Source organism: Caretta caretta, chromosome 10 (assembly GCF_965140235.1).
Source record: "Caretta caretta isolate rCarCar2 chromosome 10, rCarCar1.hap1, whole genome shotgun sequence".
Classification (NCBI taxonomy): domain Eukaryota; kingdom Metazoa; phylum Chordata; order Testudines; family Cheloniidae; genus Caretta; species Caretta caretta.
Window position 1 is genome coordinate 74,692,154 of NC_134215.1, and position 22,215 is coordinate 74,714,368.

A 22,215-nucleotide genomic window follows, 5' to 3' on the forward strand; every position below is an offset into this window, starting at 1 on the left:
ACTGAGGTAACTCACCCACCACACTGACTTAATAACTCCACCTCCATGAGAGGCGGGGTGCTTACGTTGAGGTAGTTAAGTCGACGCAGTGTCAGTGTCGACGCTACATTGCTCACATCAACTGTTGCCTTGAGAAACCATCCCACAATGCCCTACACTGGCAGTAAGAGCTCCGGGTGAGGACACAAGGGGCATAGTGTGGACATGTAAACATATTCAACTACTATGGCAGCTGTACGTCAACATAACTTAGGTCGACTTAATTCTGTAGTGTAGATTTGCCCTCCTTCAAGGAGCTGAGATGTATTGAATGCACTAAAGTTGCTGCCACCCTGCTCTGGGACAAAAATCCCAATAGTAGAAGGTGCAGCAAAGCCAAAAACCAACCAACCCAAACAAACAAACCAAAAAATGCTTATAACTTCTGCATCATGATCCCACAATGCCAATGTAAATACATGACAGTAATAAAAGTCAGATTACACCAGGTGCACAAGGGGCAGAGGCGAGATTAGGTCTGTAATGGATCCTTATTTGAGCTAACTTTAGCTAACAAGTAGAGAATTTCCTTTACCTTACACCCCCACCCCACCCCGGCCCTTTCTTTCTTCCCAGACCTCTTCATGCAAAGCTCTATCTCGCATTTACCTTCACACTCCAGGCACTGATCCCTGCTAGAATGGTGGCAAAGCTTCTAATGGAATGATTGCTCATGCAGAAAGTCTCACCGCTGATTTCTTTTGGAGTGGCACAGACCCCCACACAAACCACTGCTGTAGGGTTGCAAGGTGTCAGTTTTCCCAATTCAAACCCAAGACTCAAATTTAAAAAAAAAAAAAAAAATCAGGAAAATGCCACTCAAAAGTAATTAATATTTTCTTCTTCCTTCTCACTCTCATGAGTGTTATTGGGCAGTATTTCTGCTACACAAATTAATAAGAAATAAAGTTCTTTGGAAAATCAGACATGTAGTGAAATAGTCACAGTACCTGTAGACTTGCCCATTTGCTTAGCATGGGGAGAATTTGTCAAAAGGCCAGATTTATAAAAGAATTTCTGTGCCTAAAGTTTCAGATTTTCAAAAGCTCCGAACTTCCACTGGAAGGTATTAATGTGGTATTAAATAACACAGGTGAAAATCATCTGGTTTAAATATATGATTTTAACTTTACAATTTCACATTAAGATTGATGCTAAGGTCACTTGTGCATATGCGTAACTTTACTCACATAACGAACAGGAGTACTTGTGGCACCTTAGAGACTAATAAATTTATTTGAGCATAAGCTTTCGTGAGCTACAGCTCACTTCATCGGATGCATCTGTAGCTCACGAAAGCTTATGCTCAAATAAATTGGTTAGTCTCTAAGGTGCCACAAGTCCTCCTTTTCTTTTTGCGAATACAGACTAACACAGCTGCTACTCTGAAACCTTTACTCACATAAGCAGTCTCATTAAAGTATCCCTGGGGCTACTCACATGAGTATTATCATATACACGCAAGCCTTTGCGTGACGTGGGCGATCGGTATGTTAATTCTGCCTTTGCAGTATCTCCTTTCGAAGTTTAACACCTGGATTCTTTTTATAGAGACTTAATTCACTATTTTTTCTTCCCATCGGCTTCTATTTTTTTTTTCTTTTCAAATAATGTTTGGTAGAGTACTATAGCATTTCCCTCCATGCCTGGTTAATCTACTTTGAATGGCACAAGATGGTACATTTGTTAGCTCTTTTCAGACTGCTTACAGGCAAACAATCTAACGCAAAGTATTTCTACGGCTTTAGGTACCTTTAAAGGGATGGTCCTGTAAGCTAGTGCTGCTGTTTCTACCCCCATAAAGCTCTCTTCTTTTGTTCTATTCTTGAGACTGGTTAGTAGTACCCTTCAGACATTTTATTGATCTTTCTCCCCCTCTAGCTCATACATGCTAATTGTACTTCTGTAGCAAAACAATCTTATTATCATGTTAATTAGTGGGAGGGTTGTTGAGGTTTTCCAGTTCATTACCTGCTAATTTCAAGATAAATGAATCCACAGGTTACTAAGTAAATAAGGTCACCTATCAAGTACTTGTAAACGTGTTTGTAAACAAGGAGGGGAAGAGGGAGGGGAGAGAAAGGGGAAACAAGTTTGGCTTGGATGGTTGGAAGTGGCTTTGGATAAGGATTTGGCATCCCATGCTGGGTGACTCTGTTTCCCTTGAACTCATTTGTAATGGAAAGTGAATGTTTGCTGTCCACCTGGTTCCCCAGTGGGATATTTCCTCCCTGAAACTACTTTGTGTGCACTCAAAGAGCTCTTTGTGAGCAGATTACTCATTCTGCCCTTTGGGTTGATTGTTGTTGCCTTTTGCGGCCAGAGCCAGGAGCAAGGACATGTACTAGGCAATTGAGCACTGAAGGGAAGGGAGGGGCGGGGAGAGGGGGGGAACATGGCAGTGTGAATCACAATAACCTCCCTTGTACACTGCTTAGAGATTATTCATATTTCGTCTATACATTAGGCAGCGGCAGAAAGGAATTAAAGGAAGAGGAGAAATAAAGGGCCGGATCCTCAGCCGGTGTAAGTTGATATAGCTCCTTTGAAATCAATGGATTTACCCCAGGCCCACAATTTCAGTGGAAAAATAGTGCAGTGCCTCTATGGAAAATAACAAGGACAAGCAAATAAAGTAGGAGGGGGTAACTGTATATCCCAGTTTGTAGGCATTGATAATGCCAACATCACCATGCAAAATTCACTGTGCAGCTTTTTTTCCTTTGGTCATGATCCTCATGGGATTAGGTTCAGCCCAAATCTTGAGACTGAATCGCTTTAAAATCTCAAAGCAAAATGGAGTCAAAGACCTCCAACCATCACCTAATTTTGCACTATAAACTAAATCTGGGCAAATTGTTAGTGGAGAATAATTTACTGGACCTACATCACCTCCTTTTCTGCCGGCAGAATGTCTGCCAACATTGTTCCAGCTTTCTCCAGTTTGATCATTACTCAAAACTGTTCAAAAACCTTGTTAGTGAATTTCATTTACTCTGTAGCTGGACATTCAAAGTGCAATATCCAAACTCCGCCCCCTGTGCGGCTGCCCAGCCCACATCAGTCACATGACATTGTTTCTTTTCTCAGATTGGATGAAAATATGGCAACTTTTATAATTGGATGATTAGAACACATACTCAGGAGAAGCAAATTTACATTTGCTTTCTGAAATCATTCATGCTAAAAATAATCACATGAATGTTTGCCGAAAAAATGCGAAAGAGGCACAAATACAGTGAAGTAAATTCATTAACTTCCTTTTTTTGCTCAATTCTGTTTAAAACCCTGCACAATGTGGGACTTTACAGCTTTTCAAACAAAACATTTCAAACTGTCTCAGTTTTGAGAGCACAGGTTAACTCCAAAGTTCTGTGACACACAGCAAGGCTTTTGATGAAAGGATTACTGTGTTTGTCCTGAAACCAGAAACAATGTGTTTAAGTTTCCAGGTTGTGATTTTTGTTGCATCACTTTTATTCCTTTGAGAGTCTGGAACTAACCAGGTAAAGTATCCCTCATTCAACTTCATTCAACTTCAATGAAACTTTGTCAGGGTTCTACGTGCACACTGATTTCATTTTAACTGTGTGCCACACAGTGACAAAACAGAGATTGGGAAGAGTTTTTTTGGCTGGCTGTTTTATTGAGACTAGTATTTATTAAGACAACCTTGAAATTGTGCACCCTCTGTATTTGACTCCTCTTTTGGAACAACCTGTAAAATTTCTAACCATTTCTTGTATAGATACTGTAGAAGCATTAGCTCTTAGCAGTCCAACTGGCATCTGAAACACTGAATTCTCTCTTCTTGGTTTTTTTTTTAATTAAGATAATAAATTGGTCTTAAATTATCCCTGAAATCAGACCAGTGTTGATTACAATGGGTCTCATGCTGTGACAACTCAAGATGATGTTATTTTTATTCCTTTTCAACGAGATCTTAATCTCTCCCTGCGTGTAAACAAATTGTCACAGTAACCTTGTTCTTTAATCTCCCAGCTGAAGACCTTTAAAGCATTGGGAGATAACAGATCTAACTGAGATTTCATCAGCTTTCAGGCTTTTACAGATATGTCACATGCCTCTCCCACCACTACAGTCTTTAAATGTTGAAGGAGAGAAGTGCACATTACACTGGAAAGCCTGACTTAAATGTTTGAAAATAGTATCCCCCTAGGAACATGTGAATATGGGCTCAAACCCACAAAGCTACAGCTGAAGTTCATATGCAGACAGCAAGGAAAAGTGCCACCTCTTGCCATTGCTGAACTGTCCTCCTTTCTCTTGTGACCCTCTGTCTTACCTTTACGAAAAAAAGGACAAAGACATTTCAAGATCTGGGATCAGGGGGTAGCCATGTCAGTCTGCAGCCACAAAAACAACAAGGAGTCCAGTGGCATTTTAAAGACTAACAGATTTATTTGGGCATAAGCTTTTGTGGGTAAAAAATCCACTTGCATCTGAAGAAGTGTTTTGTTTTGTTTTTACCCATGAAAGCTTATGCCCAAGATCTGGGAGTCCAGCAAGGAGCATTGTGGTCAGAAAGAAATGCCAGCTTGTGTTCCTTCTGCCTTCAATGGACATTTCACCACAAAGAAAAACATTCCAAGCTGCATTTAATGACAATAACAACAATAACAACAAGCATTTTTATCTTCAGAGCACTTTGCAAACACTAATTCATCCTTCCAAGCCATTTTACTGATGGGTAAACTGAGGCAGCAAGCCGTTAAGTGACTTGTGGCCACGTGGTAAGTCAATATCGGAATTGAGTTAGAAATCAGAGAGTGCCTGGCCTTCAGTCCTGAAGTCAGACCACTAAGCCACACCTCTACCCACTACATCCTTCTGAGAATCCCTTGAAGTAACAGCATCAACAAGTTATGTCCCTAAGTTCTAATATCCCTCCTTTATCCCACCAGGCATCACTTAAACTCTTAGACGAAACATGCTACTTTAAAAAAATAGTAATGTCAATAATTTTTATGCCAGGTTACTTCACTGCATTCAGATGAAATTTTTTCATGTTTGAGGGCATGTAAGCATCATTATTTATAATGGGAGCACTGGGAATCCTCAATAGCACCCATACACCTGGTATGCATTTCCTTACAGGTGAACATTTGTCAGTAAACATATGGGTACATTTTCCAAGCACTGTATAGGAGCTGCTGAGTACACACACACACACCATTTATTTTCTATCATGGCCAGTTATTTGTCGATATAACAATGTTTACTGCCAAGTCAAAGATTTATAGTTCTTATGGTTTAAATCCTTTTGCTGAAAATTCAGCCAAAAATATTCTGAATCGGACACAAAATTGTCTGTGGGAAGAACATAAGTATCCGTGTCAGATTTTTCAATAATAGAATTCTATATTTGCTAATACTTTTGATTGGTTTTTGCATGTTTCCAGACAAATGTAAAAAGTACTTCCTGTTTTTTTCGGATTATCTGAAAACTGCAGCAGATTTAGGTTAACTGTGTAAATGTGCCAAAAATATTCTGCAAAATAAATGATAATAGAATAAAATTGTCACCACTTGGGGGCTATTTTGTGGCTTTTGTATGTTTGTTTTTTTTCCACAAAAGTTTAACAAAATGGCCATTTTTTTCAAATTGAAAGCATGCAGAATTCAGATGATGAATCCTGAATTTCAGATCTACCTTTCACTCAGGGTGGATGCAGTTTTTGTTCCAAAATGGACTTATTTATATTGGAAAAAAGGTACATGAACAAAGTGGAATCTGGCTCACTGTTCCTCACCTCTCAGTGCAAACATTCCACACACATAAAGCTCATATGATGCTAACAATATCTGATGATGAGCACTGGGCAATGGGCTTGAAAATGAATGACGTTAAATGCTAGTTCTAGTGTAAAAACGTTAACCACGATTGGTAACTCCTGCCTTCACCTTTTACAAATTGGCATGGGGTCGGCCATTGAGATTGATCCAGGAATGTACTTTTCATACATAAGGTGGATTTCCTTCTGTTTGTTTCCACATCATAAGCTGACTCCAGCACTAGTGAAGTACAATTACTTAGCATCACAACTCTCCATTTACAGGAGCAGAAAGGACAGAGAAGCGGCACTGCAAATTGCAAATCTACATGGATCCAGGGATTTGATCCTTCCTCCTCTTCCCTGCACTAATTTGGGGACAGCGTATCCCATTGCAGTCTTAGTGGAGACCCTGGCTAGCTTCCTTGGATGTGGCTTCAATATACTTCTCTATCTTAGGTATTTACATAGCCCCATTATCATAACATCTGAACACATGACAATCTTTAATGTATTTATCCTTACAACACCCACATGAGCTAGGGAATTATCATCATCCCAATGATGTAGCCAAGAAACTGATGCACAGGAGACTTGCCCAAGGTCATATAAGAAGTCTATAGCAAAACAGGGATTCGAACCCGGGACTTCCACATCCTAGGCTAGTGCCCTAACCACTGAACAGCACTGCCTTACTGTGGGCGGAGCCCATAAAGAAATTATTATAACTGTAGGAAGGTTTTTAGAGCTAATGGGGACCTCAAATAAAATGCATTAGGTCCCTTTTAGTACTTCTTTGGGAGTGAATGTTGCTGTACCCTTCCAGTTTAGACCTTGGGGCTGCGGTTCAGTTCCACATTTTAACCCTCTTTGTAGCTCTGAGCTTAGCAAAGGCTGTCAAAATGCCAGAGTTCATACTAACCAGAACCTGTCTGACAACTTTTCTGAGAACCATCATGAATTTCCTACAGGAGTATCAGGATAATTTGTCAGCATAGCAGCCAGTAAAAAATGGCAAGAATGAATGGTTTGGGAGCTGCCTCAAATGACTATGTACATGGTATGGGCCCTGAGACCTGCTGCAGTGCTAAAACTGTATGATCGCTCCTTCACTAAGTCCTGGATGGGTTCTTAGACTTTTCTCCTTAGAAAACAATTTTTACTTAACCTTAGGTGCATTTCAAACCTTCTGGAATAGCAGAAAAAACCAGGGTCTCCATCCACCATTGTAAATTGACTTCCCAATAGCACTCCCAATGCAATTTTAGTATGCACTGTAGTCATAGCCATGTTGGTCCCAGGAGACATGGTGGGAGAGGTAACTTCTTTTATTGGAACAATTTCTGTTAGTGAGAGAGACAAGCTTTCAAGCCACACAGAGGCTTCAGGCCCGGGAGCTGCGTATGGCTCAAAAGCTTCTCTCTCTCCCCAACAGAAGTTGGTCCAATCAAAGATATTACCTCACCCACCTTGTGTCTCTAACACAACTTTAGAGCAGAATGTGTAGATGATTACTTAAGTGAATTTACACATGATGGCAAATAATTATGCTTAATAAGACTGAGAGAGCCTTAATGATTTCATTTTGGTGATTTAATTTATAAAAGCAACGCTTAATCATTTAATAGCATCATTAAGTAAACACCACAGGAAGTTTAGAAATAAAGAATCTTCTATATCTCATGAGAAATGAGTTTTCTTCTAACATTCGGCTTATGACAAAATAAAGTAGGAAGCCCACAGCTACTTAAGTAATTGCACTGGAAATACAAGCAATCCCAAAAGATTCTCCAGCACACAAACTGCTCACCGCATTGTGAAAGAAGCCTTTGAAGAGACAACACTGGCAATAAGAATGTGTGCCTGTTTCTGGGTTAAAACATGTGGTGTGAGCAACATGTGAATAAAAATGACTGCTTCACATGCAGTGAGTTTAAATAAGATCACATTATGTCATTATATTTGGAACAATAACAATGGAAGCATCCTCCACCAACACCACCACATTGTGTGTGTATGTATTTGAGTTCCAGGGGGGAAAATCTCTGAAGACTGGATGAACTAAGAGTTTGTACTGGGGTAATGGAAAATATGACCTCATTAGCACTAGGTTTGTCATTTGCTCCATAACAAAAAGGTAAATTACAATGTATTAATGCCGTTAGTGTTGTTTTTAATGTGCGCTGGGATACAATAAAACTTTTTATTGGGGAAGTGTGATGGCATGTTTGCACTGTAATATTAGCACTAGTGTTCTGATAGGGCAGCCAATCATATTACCCTGTGGAACACACTTAGAATGATGTAGTAAAATTTGACTCTGATATAGTAAAATCTGTTTATGACAAAGGGGCTTTTTTTTTTTTTTTCACACAATTCTATCGCGCCAGGGGAAAGAGTGGAAGGGGCAGAAGGAAGGGAATTCTTTATAACCATGTCTAACTGTTTGTGGTGTCATTTCATTTAAAACTCTTAAGGACTGGGCTGGAATGAGGAAATAAACATGCCATGCCGTCCATTATCATTCTCCTGTATGCTCCTTTTCTCCTTAACTCAGCCAACGTGTTTGCTATCTTGCGCCCGTAAATTAGAATCCATATTTTGGTGAAGGAGTCTAAACAGGAGGATTGTAATTTACACATTTTTAACGGGCTTGTTGTGGCATTTTGCATGTTCAACGCAACTAATATAAAACAACCACATGAACATTCATTGCTGAGGAGGAGCGGAGGTAAGACAAATCCTTGCTTTATTGAATACTGTGCTTGCTAGTGTTGGCAGCCGGCTCTCTTCCTGTCCACGCACCTTTATTACATTCCCAACAACAGGTTTGTGGTGGTAATAAATGTGTGCAGGTGCACTCAGGACTGCTACTTTTGGGGTCATAATTGTGTCCTATTCTGCTTTTTAAATGGACAAAGGATAAAAATCTCTGAAATGCATTTACATTGTTCCCCTCACCAGTTATGCTTGTCGGTGATTAGGTAATGACTACTAACAGTGGTTCTCCAATCTTTTGTATGACCATGCCACCTTCCCTGGATCAGACTTCAGCAGCACCAGCCATTGCTTGCTTAAGCACATTCAACTATTCACATCAGAACTTGCCGGTGGTTTGCTCCAAACTCGAGGGCCAGCTCGGGATATTCTAGCAGTCCAACCCCTGAGCAGATTACACTGCTCACAGCTGAAAAGGGGTGGGTAGCAAGAGCATTCTGGGGCACAGCACTGAGGTTCATCTATGAAGAGTGAAAGTTATTCACAGGACCTGAATAACCAAGCCTGGTGGAAACCACTGACCTATGCTACCCTGATGGTTCACTTTGCTAGTCCAGCGTCATCACTTGAAAGCTGTTTTTTTTTTTTTTTGTATTATACTTTTCCATCAAAATGTTTTAATAATAAAGAAACATGAGAGGAGGCACATGAGAAAGTGTGCCATACATCAAACTGAAAAGTATTGCATAAACTATGATAAACACAGGATAAACCATACTTTGTTTTCTACAAGACACAGCATTTTCCTGATGGCTTTGTCTGGAGTAACTCTGAGCTGGCAACTAAAGAACTTTATTTCATTAAGCAAATATACAGCTCTGTCAATGTAATGGTGCTAATGAAACGAGGAATAACACGCAGTCACAGTCCTGGAAAGATCACAGTCTAACATGGACAAGACAATGCTCAGGACAGACAAAACAAAAGACAATCAGTCCGGGAGGATGTTGAGAGATTCTGGGTGAGCAAACCAATGTAGACAGAATTTATGGAAGAAACAACTAATTTGACACTGACTAGTAGACCCCCCATGATCATGGAGGGATAGCTCAGTGGTTTGAGCATTAGCCTGCCAAACCCAGGCTTGTGAGTTCAATCCTTAAGGGGGCCATTTAGGGCTGGTGGGGCAAAAATTGCAGATTGGTCCTGCTTTCAGCAGGGGGTTGGACTAGACGACCTCCTGAGGTCCCTTCCAACCCTGATATTCTGTGAATATGTTCAAACAGGCTTATCTCTCCTTCCCCTCACTCTATCTATACCATATTGTCTATATAATATATCATGAACCCTGGGCAGCCTTTTTGTTCTTTGTACAGTACCTTGTACAACAGAGCCCTGATCCCTAACTGGGATCTTTAGGTACTTCTGCAATACAAATAACAGTTAATAAGTGGATTTGAAAGAGAGCGAGAGAGAAAGCACTTGCTGGATAAGAAGTAGGACAGAATATGGAGCAGAACCAGAGAAAGCCAAACAGGAGGCACTCAGAAGAGAGGATACGGAGGCACACGGGGAGCAAAAATAGGGGGACAGTGGTTGTGTAGATTCCTTGCTCATTTCCTTGCCATTGGAGCTTGCCTTGGAAATGCAGGAGGAGAAGAGGTAAAAGTTATTTTGACTTACAAAAGTGAAGAAAGGGCATTAGGAAGACCTGAGAACCAATAAAGCTCTTTAAATCCTTCCTACTTGTAATGCACAGAGCAAAGCTTACAGGAAAGCTGAAGCGAAGGAAATTACAAATGGTAATGCTATTATTTGGCATATAGTTGCCAAAGGCATTCAATATAAAGATTTTACAGAGGTGTCAACTGATATATAGCAAACACACAAACAGTCTCCAGTGCTTTAACATATGCAAGGAGAGTGAGGCAAAATATTAAGCATATGAATTATATATTCTTGCAATGCAAGGCTAAGAAAATACTTGCTGTGCACCATAGTTAAAATGAGTAATAAATACCAGGGTTAATACGGACAATGGCTTGTTGTGGAAGGTTCCTCTAAGCGCCCCTCTTCCAAGTTTGGTTTTCAAACTGTTTTCTGCTGGGTTGGATAATGAAGTGATTAGCCTGTTCTTTTCTGAGGCTGTTACATATTTAAAACAGGTTCCACCGCTGCCTCGTTTTAAAAATCAGAACCTGTTTTGGGTGTCAGAAATCTGAAACATGAACGTCAATAGCTTTCCCCTGCCAAGATAAGAGCTTGCTGCCGAGGCCAAACATATGTCTGTCTTTCCTCCCTCGAGGATGCTTCTAGATAAAGAAGAGGTGGGACAGTACCTGTGAGGCTTTAAATGACTCCAACACATATGGGCCTTTTGTAAACATCCCTTTGCACTCTGTTTGCAGAGGTGGCTGGAGGATTTGTCCTCCAAATTATTGCCATCTGAGTTTAAACTGGCCTGATTATTAATTGGCTGATTATTGGCTCAGTAGGAAAGTTTGCTCAACCTCTAAGGAGGATGACCCTCAAAGTAAATGGGCTGATTCGCCAAAGGGAGAGGTGTTCAGTTTTACTGAGCTGAGGAAGGATGTTGCCCTTTGCAGGAGACAGCAAGATTTAAACAATAACCTGCAATGTGTTTACCTGTGACCAATACAAGCAGAATTCAGGTGAGGAAAATGATGACAATGCAACTGCAAAGTGCTTCGGTGTTCTCAAAGAAAACCCCTCTTATTCAGCCAGGGAAATCAGTATACCTCTTTGCTCACTAGCCCGGGCTAATTCTTTGCCACCTCAGATGTTATCATTGACTAGGTTTTAGTGATCTCTGTGATATGTCATGTAAGCTAAGGCCTGCCCGCTCTTATAACAAGGTCGGGGTAAGGTCTGTGCAAACCCAGCTGTGAATGAACAGACACGTCTCTTGCAGTCCTGTCTGATTGCTCAACTCACTGCAGCTGCCTCAAGCCCCATGCTGCCCTTGGCTGGCTTCCCTAGCAAGCTGTAAGAAAGAGAGAGACTTTCTGCTTGTGGAAAGACCTTCTGGAGGAACTGTAACCAAAGATTTCCCTTGTTTGTGTGTATGGTGTTAATTTGATGTTATAGACACACAAAGGAAGAGTGACTGAAGACACAATCGGCTCTGTCTCAACTGGCTGCCCTTTTGGTAAAGCAGTGTTTCCTCCTTCCTATCAATGATCTAACGCCTGTCTATAAAACAAATCAAATAGGTGGGATACCTGGATTATCTTCAATGCAGTACTTGAGGGGTTTGATTTAGTTTAGGCATACTGCTACTGTCTTGCCTCTTCCAGCAGTCCCAGCCCTCTTGCAAGAGCAAGAATTGCAGAGCCAAACTCTACTTTCTACCACACAGTCAAGCAATGTAGTTTAAAAAAAAATCCACTTCTTTATGCTCTTTCGGGAGCAATTGTTGATAAAATGTCAGGTCATATCCTCTTACATTTAGAGAGCTCCATCCATTCCACTAAAGTACAAAGCCCCTTATGAACTAGTGGCTCAGATGTGTCTTGAAGGCATAGCCTTTTGTTGGAGACATAGTGGAGGTCTATTACCACAGCAGAAGTTCCAGGAAGCATATTTGATGTAAATAGACACAGCGTCTCCTGCTGCCTATAGGAAATGCAGCCATGGTGACAGGAAATGTTCCCGATTTACCATGCCCAGTTCTGTTGGTTAATGAGAATGGAGCAGGACCATACAAGTCAGCTCTCTATCTCCAGCTCCTTTGTAGGGACCAGTGATGCGAGTTAGAAGGAGTCCTTATTCTCAGGGGAGCACAAGGACTGAGAGGCAGTATGGTCTAAAGGGTAAAGCACTGGACTGGGACTCAGATCTGGATCCTATTCCTGGCTTTGCTACTAGCCTGCTAGAGGACCTTGGACTATTTCAGGCCAGGCTGACAAAAAGATCTGGGTGTCTTACCTACCACTTTAGCCACCCTTGATATCCTCAAAACCCCTGATCAGCTGCTGCCTAAACCTGCAGGTGCCTATGTTTTTACCCTAAAAGTCCCTAGGTTCTATATTTGGCGTGTGCACAGCTGCCCAAGTCCTGACCGCCCCCAGCAGGTCAGCACCTACCTCACACCTAAGACTCCACCAAATCCTCAAACTAGGCATTGGCCCACTTGTCTTACCTGTGGGGCCCAATCCAACAGGTGTGCTGGCTTTTGTGGGATCTCATTCTTTGGTGCCTATCTCTCCCCATATATTGCATAGGAAGCCTTGGTGCCTAGTTCACGGTTTGTGGATCCCATGTGGTAGCTAAGAACCTAAAGTTAGGCACTGCAGCACTGAGCATTGCAATGTCTAAGTCCCTGGGAGGATTTAGCCTTTCACTGCTTTGAGCCTCAGTTTCCCCATCTGTAAAATGGGGATAATGGTACTGCCCTCCTGTGTAAAATGTGCTGAGATCTACTGCTAAAAAGTACTGTATATGAGTTGAGTATTATTATGAATGCATCTGTGCCTGACAGTTGCATGGGGGCACAAAGAAGAAGAAGGGATTCTTGTGTCCCATCCCCATTTATGCGTTCATACAGGTGCCAAGTGCAATCTCGCCTTTTATAGAGAGGAAACATTTCACTCATCACTGAAATGCAGCCACTTTTAGGCTGGAAATACCACAAACTACTCTATGGACCAAGTTAGGATGAAAAGACAGACAGAAAACTGCACATCCACCTATGTGGGGCACTTTGAATAGGCAGAATATAGTAACTTACGTGGCATTTGGCCAGAACACCAAGACTAATGGGTAAAATTTTCAAAAGCACCAAGTGACTCAGGAGCACAAGTCTTGGGATTTAGCTGACTAAGGGGCCAGGGTTGTGTATGGTATATAGGTACGTAAAGATGTAGATAGGTACTTGGTGGGATTTTCAAAAGATCCTATGAAGCTAGCTCCTATTGAAATCAATGGAACCTATGTGCATTTTTATGTGCCTAAATACCTTTGAAAAATTGATCCTAAGCAGTTAAGTCACTTTTAAAAATGAGACTTAGGCTCATAAGTCATGGAGGCACTTTTGAAAACTTTACCCAACATCCCTAAATCTTCTGAAAGGCCCCATGAAATCGATAATGACTGCAGGAGCTTGGAACCTTGGTTTTATCTTTCAGCATCCAAATTCCTCTTCACGTGCTGGGGCACTGATGGCAAAAGGGTGGCAGCAGCAGTGAAACTAACATAATCAGGGCAAGCAGCCTAAGCTAGCTCAAAGCTGAGCAGAATGTTACCCCCAGATTTTTCCAGTCTGTTTGCAGGAGCCGTGCGTGCATGTTATTGCAGCCTTGCTCTCGAGTGCTTGATTCCTTGAGCTTTTGCAACGTTTCCATTTTGCCTTGGAATCTTTAGAAAGCAAAAGTCGCAGCTGCATCACAGAACTCTGGGGTTGTGTCTCATTGTATCAATGCCTGATATTCTCTCTCAGGGTCTGTCTACACTGCAATTTAATGTCCATGGCTGGCCCAGGCCAGCTGACTCGGGCTCATGGGCTCTAAGGGGCTCTTTAATTGCGGTATAGACATTTGGGCTCAGGCTGCATTCCGAGCTCTGGGAACTCACCTCACAGGGTCCTAGAGCTCAGGCTCCAGTCCAAGCTGAAACATCTACCCTACAATTAAACAGCTCCTTAGTCTGAGTTCTGTGAGCCTGAGTCAGCTGGCAAAGGCCAGCTGCAAATTTTTAATGGCAGGATGACTGCTATTAACTATGAGTGACTGAAGGTAAGATTATGGCAAGGAAGTCTTGGATTCTGTGACTTTCAGAAACCTCCAAGACACTTTATGCTTCAGCCCCAAAGCACAGGCAGGGGCCCCAAGGTACCAGAACCATCAGATGCGGGTGCTGGACCCCCCCGCCACACACTCTTGCAGTGGGGCTCGGGCTCTCATCCCTGCCCTGCTCAGGCTTCAGTCATCCCCCCATCAGACCCCACCCCCCATTATTTTTAGTAAAAGTCACAGACAGGTCAGAGGCTTCTGTGAATTTTTGTTTATTGACTGCGATCTGTCCGAGACTTTTACTAAAAAGAACTGTGACAAAATCTTAACCTTGCCCATAGTAGAACAGCAACCAGCAAACTGCAGCACTCAACATCACTGCAAATTGACAAACAAGGCTCTCTCCCTCCTAGTTGTCCCTTAGACTCATGATGAGCTCAAAATAGCCCATTAGTTGCATGATAAAGAGAGGTTTCAGAGTAACAGCCCTGTTAATCTGTATTCGCAAAAAGAAAAGGAGGACTTGTGGCACCTTAGAGACTAACCAATTTATTTGAGCATAAGCTTTCGTGAGCTACAGCTCACTTCATGAAGTGAAGCTTACGCTTACGAAAGCTTATGCTCAAATAAATTGGTTAGTCTCTAAGGTGCCACAAGTCCTCCTTTTCTTTTTATGATAAAGAGAGAGAGAGAACCTGCACTGCTGTCTTTGAGCCAACCAGACACCAAAATCTCCAACTGCTGAAACCATGGGGGGAGGACCCCAACAGATCCACTAAGAGGATGGGTTCACAGACAATAGCTCTGTGGTTGTTATCCTGTTCTCAGCCCAAGGCTTGAGGGTTGCATCAAAAAGATTGTGAGAAGAAGGGACCTCCAGGACCACTATGTATCCTTGTGTGTATGTGTGTTTGGATTGTCTCAGAGCAGCAGCATGGCCACATCCCCACACCACTGTCAAAGGGTTTTATTTCCCCACCACCACGCTAGAAAATTAATGTTGTCAAGATAACAAAAATAAATAAATGGGGGGGCACTTGAAAATGAATGACACTGACCTTCTTTGTAAAGCCCTCTGAGATCTGCTGATGAAAAGCACTATATAAGCGCCTGATATTATTATTTCATTTAATTTAAATAGACAGCCAAATTAATTTTCTAAACTTTATAAGAATTATGTCTGAGATTTTCCTAAGGGAGTTAGACACCCAAGTCTCATGGAAAGTCAGTGGGAACTGCCTTACGCCTCCGAAAATCCCAAACTATGCTAAGATGATGATGTGACACCTAGAATTTCTGAGCAGGTCAAGGCCTTACTGAGCTAATTGCTGTACATACCTATACAGCTTACAATGTGAGTTTAAGACAAGGCATTAGAAGTAAATGAAACAAACAAATGGGTGGAGAAGGGAAGGGAGGAATCGGTTGAGGCAACAGTAAGACAAATTTGGTTTTTCAGTGTGCACTATTCCCCTCACTACTGTTTATAACAATAACCCCTTATGAAGCTTGAAGCTGGAATGTAACTTATTTATGTATTTTTTGCCCCACCATGGCCACATACTCATTGATTGTTTACTTGTTCATCTACACTACTGGGCTATGTTTGATTTTGTAGGGTTTCTCATTATCATGATCAGTAGGCAGTTTCCAATGGTGACTTCATTGTTAGGGACAAATTTCTAAGTGCCTTCAACTTGCCCTCCATTTGTGTACGATTACACGATTACATGCAAATCACTTCCATGTGCAAATCTGTGGCGATAGTCCTCATCCTTGAACTTGGGATTTCCATCCAAAAAATGAGAGGCCTCAAAATTAGGCAGACAAATTATGTCATTTACTCTACGCTATTGCTGTGTTTATACTTGGCATTTGGTTCCCCCCTTAACATTCCCTATTGTTGCTAGACAAAAAGGATGGCCTGGAATGTAAGGCACTGAACTGGGACCTTGGAGAGTTAGATTCAATTTTTAGCTATTCCACGGGCTTCCTGTACACCAGTTCCCCATCTGTAAATTGAACCAAGGACAAAAGCCTCGTTTCCCAGCCCCACGATCGTCCTTTACATGTGTAATGCTGCATGGTTGCATACAGATGCCACACTCGGAAAGCGTAATTATTAGAACTGTGTGTGCATTTTCTGTGGCAGTGACGACTCTTCTCATCTCAGCCCAACGACATAGTGAATCTGGAAAAAAAGAACCTAACCTCCAACAAGCTAAAGATGGAGAAATCATGAAGCGACAGACCTTGAATCCAGCAAGGGACTTAAGCGTGCTTTCAAAGGGGCAATTCATATGTTTAAAGTTAAGCATGGGCAAAAGTGCTTTGTTGGATCAGTGGACACAGATACCTCTCTGCCATTTTTGAAGTTTCTGAAACATCACCCGGACCAGTGTCAAAGGGACATGTTGTTGCTGCAGTTATTTCTGCTTCAGTTGTTACGATGTCCAGTGTCATATGGGAACTGTCCAGCAATACACGACTTCCTGAAAAAGATGTGCTTTTGATGGTGAATGTCATCTTCTCAAACCCAATGGCACTAATAAGAATCCCCAGTGACCCATGCTCATTTCCCCCTTTCCTCTTTTTCCACTTATCAAACCAGAAAGCACAATTTTCAGTACAATAGCTGCATCAGAGTAGGATCGGATCCTAGCTCTGGAAGGTGACTGGAACAATGAAAACTAGAACTCAATGAAAATAAAAGAGCTTAACATCTGAGGGTATTTCCTTTCTGTTTTATGAAACTAGATCTATTTAATGGAAAACCTAGGAAATACTATAGTTTCTTGGGTAAAAAATAGATCAGGAGTTTTTGTTTGTTTATTTGGTTTTGGACCATATGTTTTCTCCTGATGGCTTGAATGAAACTGACATGCTGCATTTTTCTAGTCATGAAGGCCATTCATAAAGCTACTACTTTGAGAACCTCAGAGGAAAGGAATTGTATATGTGCAATGTGCTTATGAAAGGTGGATACATGTAGTTACCCCCACTCTATAAATCTGGAATCTGAGACACAGAGACGTTAAAGGCCTTGCCCAAGGTTGCATAGTAAACCAGTGACAGAGGAAAGAACAGAACGAGGTGTGCTGTATCCCAGTCCTGTGCTCTAGCCAACATGCCCTTATGCCTTTCACATTGTTCATCATCACAAGCCTAGCATTGTTTAGTCCATAAAATAAAATGGCCAAAGATTCTGGTGCCTTCATACATCAAGCATTTATAATGTTGTTGTTTTACACTGTCTGTAATGCTACTGCAATAACAACTCACCGTGCTAATGTTATAGGTCCTGGTCTCATGGCAAGATTGATCCCTGGTAGACAGGCACACAATTTTAACCGAAGTAGATTTTGCCACATTTTCATACAATTAATACACCAAAGAACTTTGCCTAAAATATTGCAAGCACCCAAAAAACAAATCAGGGTGGTTAAAATAAGTCCTATGTAATGCCATTAATTTTCCCATATGGAGTTAATGGGGTCTGGTAGGGTGCCAAAGCCCAACATAGAGAAAGCAAAAGGGGAGGGGGTGGATAAAGGGAGGAGCTGTTGGGTTCAGCCAGATAGACCTTGAAGTGCAACAGCTGTGCCTTGTCTTTGTGGAGAGGATCAAGTAGAGAATATGAGATAGGCAAACGTTGGCTTAAACTTTCTTCCCTCTTTGATTGTCCTTGGACATCTGCCTCATCTCCTGTCAAGAATGTTTGGCAGCTGTGAGCTCAGAATAACACGGCTGCTCAGCCAGGCCACTATCCGAGTCTTCTAATACTTTAAGCCAACTAGTCTCTGCTGTATGCCTCGACTGATACAGAACTATGCTAATGCTTTGAGCTAACTAGCCTTTCGAACAGCCCATGAAATACACAGAAGTAGAGTCTGTGGTTTATTTTCCTCACGTGCTAATTGGCTTTAATTGTTGGCCAATTGGATTTCAAGTTTAGAAAAGAATATCCCAAACAAAAGGAAAAGCGTTAACTTAAGACCGTGGGAGAGACAGACCATTCTGTTCAGTTTTCAATGCAGTAGACTTTATGCGGATGCATAAGTCTCAGGGCTATGGGTGTCCTAGAAAGATTTCTCAAGCATAACCAATGTGGTGTCCTGTAAAACATATATTTCCATATAGGCTGAATGTCATTAAAGTTGAGCTGTTTGCTGGATTATAAATGGCCGTCTCTTGGAACCCCTCAGATCAGATCAGAAGTAAGAACGTGGGCAGTTTTGAACACTGATGGCTCAGCTAATTCAGACAATGCTCTTTTCTTTACTTTTAAGGGAATATAGTACTTGTGAAAAAGTGCCTGATGAGGAGAGCTAGGGTCTTCTTTTTATCCTCACAGCAGGCACAGCATTAGACAGTAAAAATAGAGGGGGTCTGCCATGTAACACCTCAACCCTTGCTCATGGGAGACCTGCCCTCTTGAAATATGAGTAGCTTGCTTAGTCCATGAACCTGATATCTCATTATGGGATTGAGTCTTCTCTCACACTACTTGTATCATAACTCTAACTCCATTGACTTTAACTGGGTAACGCTGGTGTAAATGGGAGGAGAATCAGCCCTTGCAAATTTGCATATGCAGTTAATCTAAAGGATTTGTATGCAATCGCTAATGTATTTTCTTCACAACACACCCCCACGCCCCATTGGTAGGGACGTGCTTTAGCCCCATTTTACAGATGGCACAGAGAAATTAGGGGCTTTTCAAAGGTAGGAGATTTTCAAAGGTAGATTAACAGGAGTTCGGTACCCAACCCTGCTTAGTTGCTTTTGAAAATCCCATTAGTTACTTCTTTGCTTCTTTAGGCCTGAATATACCTCTGAAAGTATGCTCCTAAGTGATTTGCTTAAGGTTGCCCAGGGAGCCTATCAAAACTGGGAACTGCAGACAAGTCTCCCAAATCCCAGGCTAGCACTCCTACCCCTTGGCCCATCCTTTGTGTCAGGTCCATTAGGATCCATCAAGTCTCCAGATAAAAGGTATTATGTATCAATCATTATCGTTAAAAAAAACACCTTGAAACAGAAAAAGTTTGCACCAGTTTCACTAAAGACACTGCAAAAGTCTACTGGTTGGTCATGAACTTTTCTGGCCTCTATGCAAGGAATAAATCAACCAGTTCTGTCTTAAAAATCATACATTTCATACCACAAGCTATTCCCCAAACTAAACCCAGTTCCATTAAAAACGACTTCCTCCCACTCACACACGCCCCACTGCGCAAAAAATAAAAGCAAGGAAGCTGAGTGTGAGAAAAGAGTTTTTTCAAAGCTATGAAGCATCCCTGTATTAATAAGGTCTCAGCCCATCCCCTTTACATGATTTTTCAAACCAGGTCAGAAAGCATTATTCTGCACGACATCTGGCTGATAGATATTCACAAAGCTTAGCTCACTCACTCTATCATTTAGACACTTTTCACAAGCAATAAACACATTATTTCTGGACTCTTCAAGCCACTAGTTCCTATGTGCCGTTCTCAGTGTTCTGAAGCAGTAAAAAAAATCTTCTGAAGAGGTAAATAAGATCATGGTTGACACTTGAATGCTATTTAAGGGACTGTTCCTGCAAACACTCCACACACAAAAATCCCATGTGAGTCTCTGAGAGTTCAGAGTATGGAGGGCTTGCTCTATGAGGGCTTAAATTCCAGATAACAAAGGCCCAGTTCCTCTCCTCCTGTTCCAGAAACTTTGCATCACTCAGGCTGTGTAAAATGATGGACTCTGGCCCTAACTAGCCAGCTGAGAATTCCCTCAGCATGGGGGAGCTCTTAACTACTGGAAAGTGGTGTAGCTGGTGCCTAGTGCCAATCTTCCTGCATATCATGGTGTTATAGGTAATGGTGGGTATATGCTGGTAATGGGCAGGATGGAGCATATCAGCACTATGCCGATTCACAAGTAGTTTATGATCCAAAAAAGACTATAGCCAGTTGGCTTAAACAGAGCAGCCCCTAAGCATCTCTGTCTAACCCAATGGTTTGAGATTAATGCAAATGCACCATGAGAATCAGGGGAACATAACTTACTCCCTGGTGGTCCTCACGTTGCCTGTGCCAAGTGTGTCACTGCTGAGGAGAGAATCTGAGCTAAAATGTATTTTGGGGGTTGTATTCATTCACATACAAGCCTTTAGAAACTCCTACAGCTTTTCCTGGTTTGTGTTTGGCTTCTAGAGCGGCACGTATAACACCTGGTTCATATACGTATCTTACTGCTGTAGTATAGCATTTATTGGAGAAGATTCAAAGCAAGGAATGTCCCATGTCATGTGAACCCTTAGAACCACACTCAAGCAGGATCCATTTTAAGGTTATGAAATCTCCAGCAAAGGCTTTATCTCACATTCAGGGGAATTTGCACTTACTCATTCCAGATGGGATTAGAGCTGGGAAGGCCAAACTAGGCCTAGAAAAATTGTTCTTCTGGTAGTTCCAGCTGTGACAAGAAGTGGAAGTGCCATAAATCCCATGAATCATCTCCCAGCAGCTGCAGAGGTTCAGATAATTTGGATAAACTCAGACACCTGGATGCTTTATTAAAATTATATCTGAAATCAGACCATTTTGAGACTGACTCCTCATAAAACCCTTTCAATAACAATTAGGAATGTCTTAATTCCCCCTTCTTCCCCTGTCATTACACCTTGACAAAGTCAAGGAACAGGGCAGTTGGGGGGGGGGGGTCCCAAATGCCCCCATTCTCTGGTATTTAATTGATCCTTTAAGAGAGTGGTATCATGGCTCCTTTCCTTATCAGAGCAATATCTTCTCCTCACATACAAAGGTGCAGAAAATAACTTACCTGCAGAAATGTATGGCTCCAATGAGTCTTCTGATCTGTTGCACTGACCCTGTGAGAGGATCTGAAGCTGTGTAGACCTATCTGACTGATCAGTAGACTCACAAAGGCTAAAATTCTATGGAATTAACATGTGGGGGCCAGGACCCATGGATTTTAGGCCAGCCACACTCAATTTTCTAGCTCCATGCTCTTCATGTGCACGGTAGGAACAGCTGTTATGGGCTTTTGGCTGCCTCACTGGGATTCATCCCTTTTCTGATGAGGTGCACAAAGCATTCCCAGTAAGTTACTGGTGCCTGAAGCCTGCTTTGACCAATGTAATGTAAATCTGGCATCAGTGAGAACAAACTGTATGAGTAGAGTATTTCCTAACTTTTTTTCTTCTCTGTTAAGCCATATCCCCTTCCTTCAAGTGCAGCTCAACATTCATGGTGTGAGCAGCTGGCAGCTAGAAAGTGGAGGACAGGAAATATGTACCTACAATATTTATGCTGCCTGCTCCATTTTGCCTGGGGGTTGCCCCGATTTTGCTCCTTTGTGTCATGCACTGCAAGGTATCGTAGAGCAATCACTGAAGAAAGCTAGATACTAGATTCCATCATGAGCCAGTCACCTCTTCTCCAGGTATTGTCAGGAGGTTTCACAGAAGGAGATATATTAGTTATCCCCTCCCCAACAGCAATTGAGCATGCTGCCTTTTAATACTCCTAGGCCACAGAGAAACTGTAGGGGGTTGCCAGTTACCAGCACCTGCTAACGAACAAGCCTTGACCCTTAGCAACAAACTGCACCTTCACTACAAACATTTCATACTGTAGCTTATCTTCCCATCAGGTCTTTGCTTTGCTCCCTTTGGAAAGGCGATGTCCTTCCAGGTGGATCATTTTCCTGTTGAAGACTGACGCCTGCAACAGCAATCTTGAAAGGCTCCTGGTATCTGCTTTTTTACTGTTCACAATACAAGAAAAGACAAGACCACCCAGAGATTCACTTGAAGAAATATTACACCAGGCAGTGGGCCTGCACGCCAGAAATTGGCCCAAAGAGCACACTGACAACAACTCATCCAGCTTAGAAAACACCAGAGGATT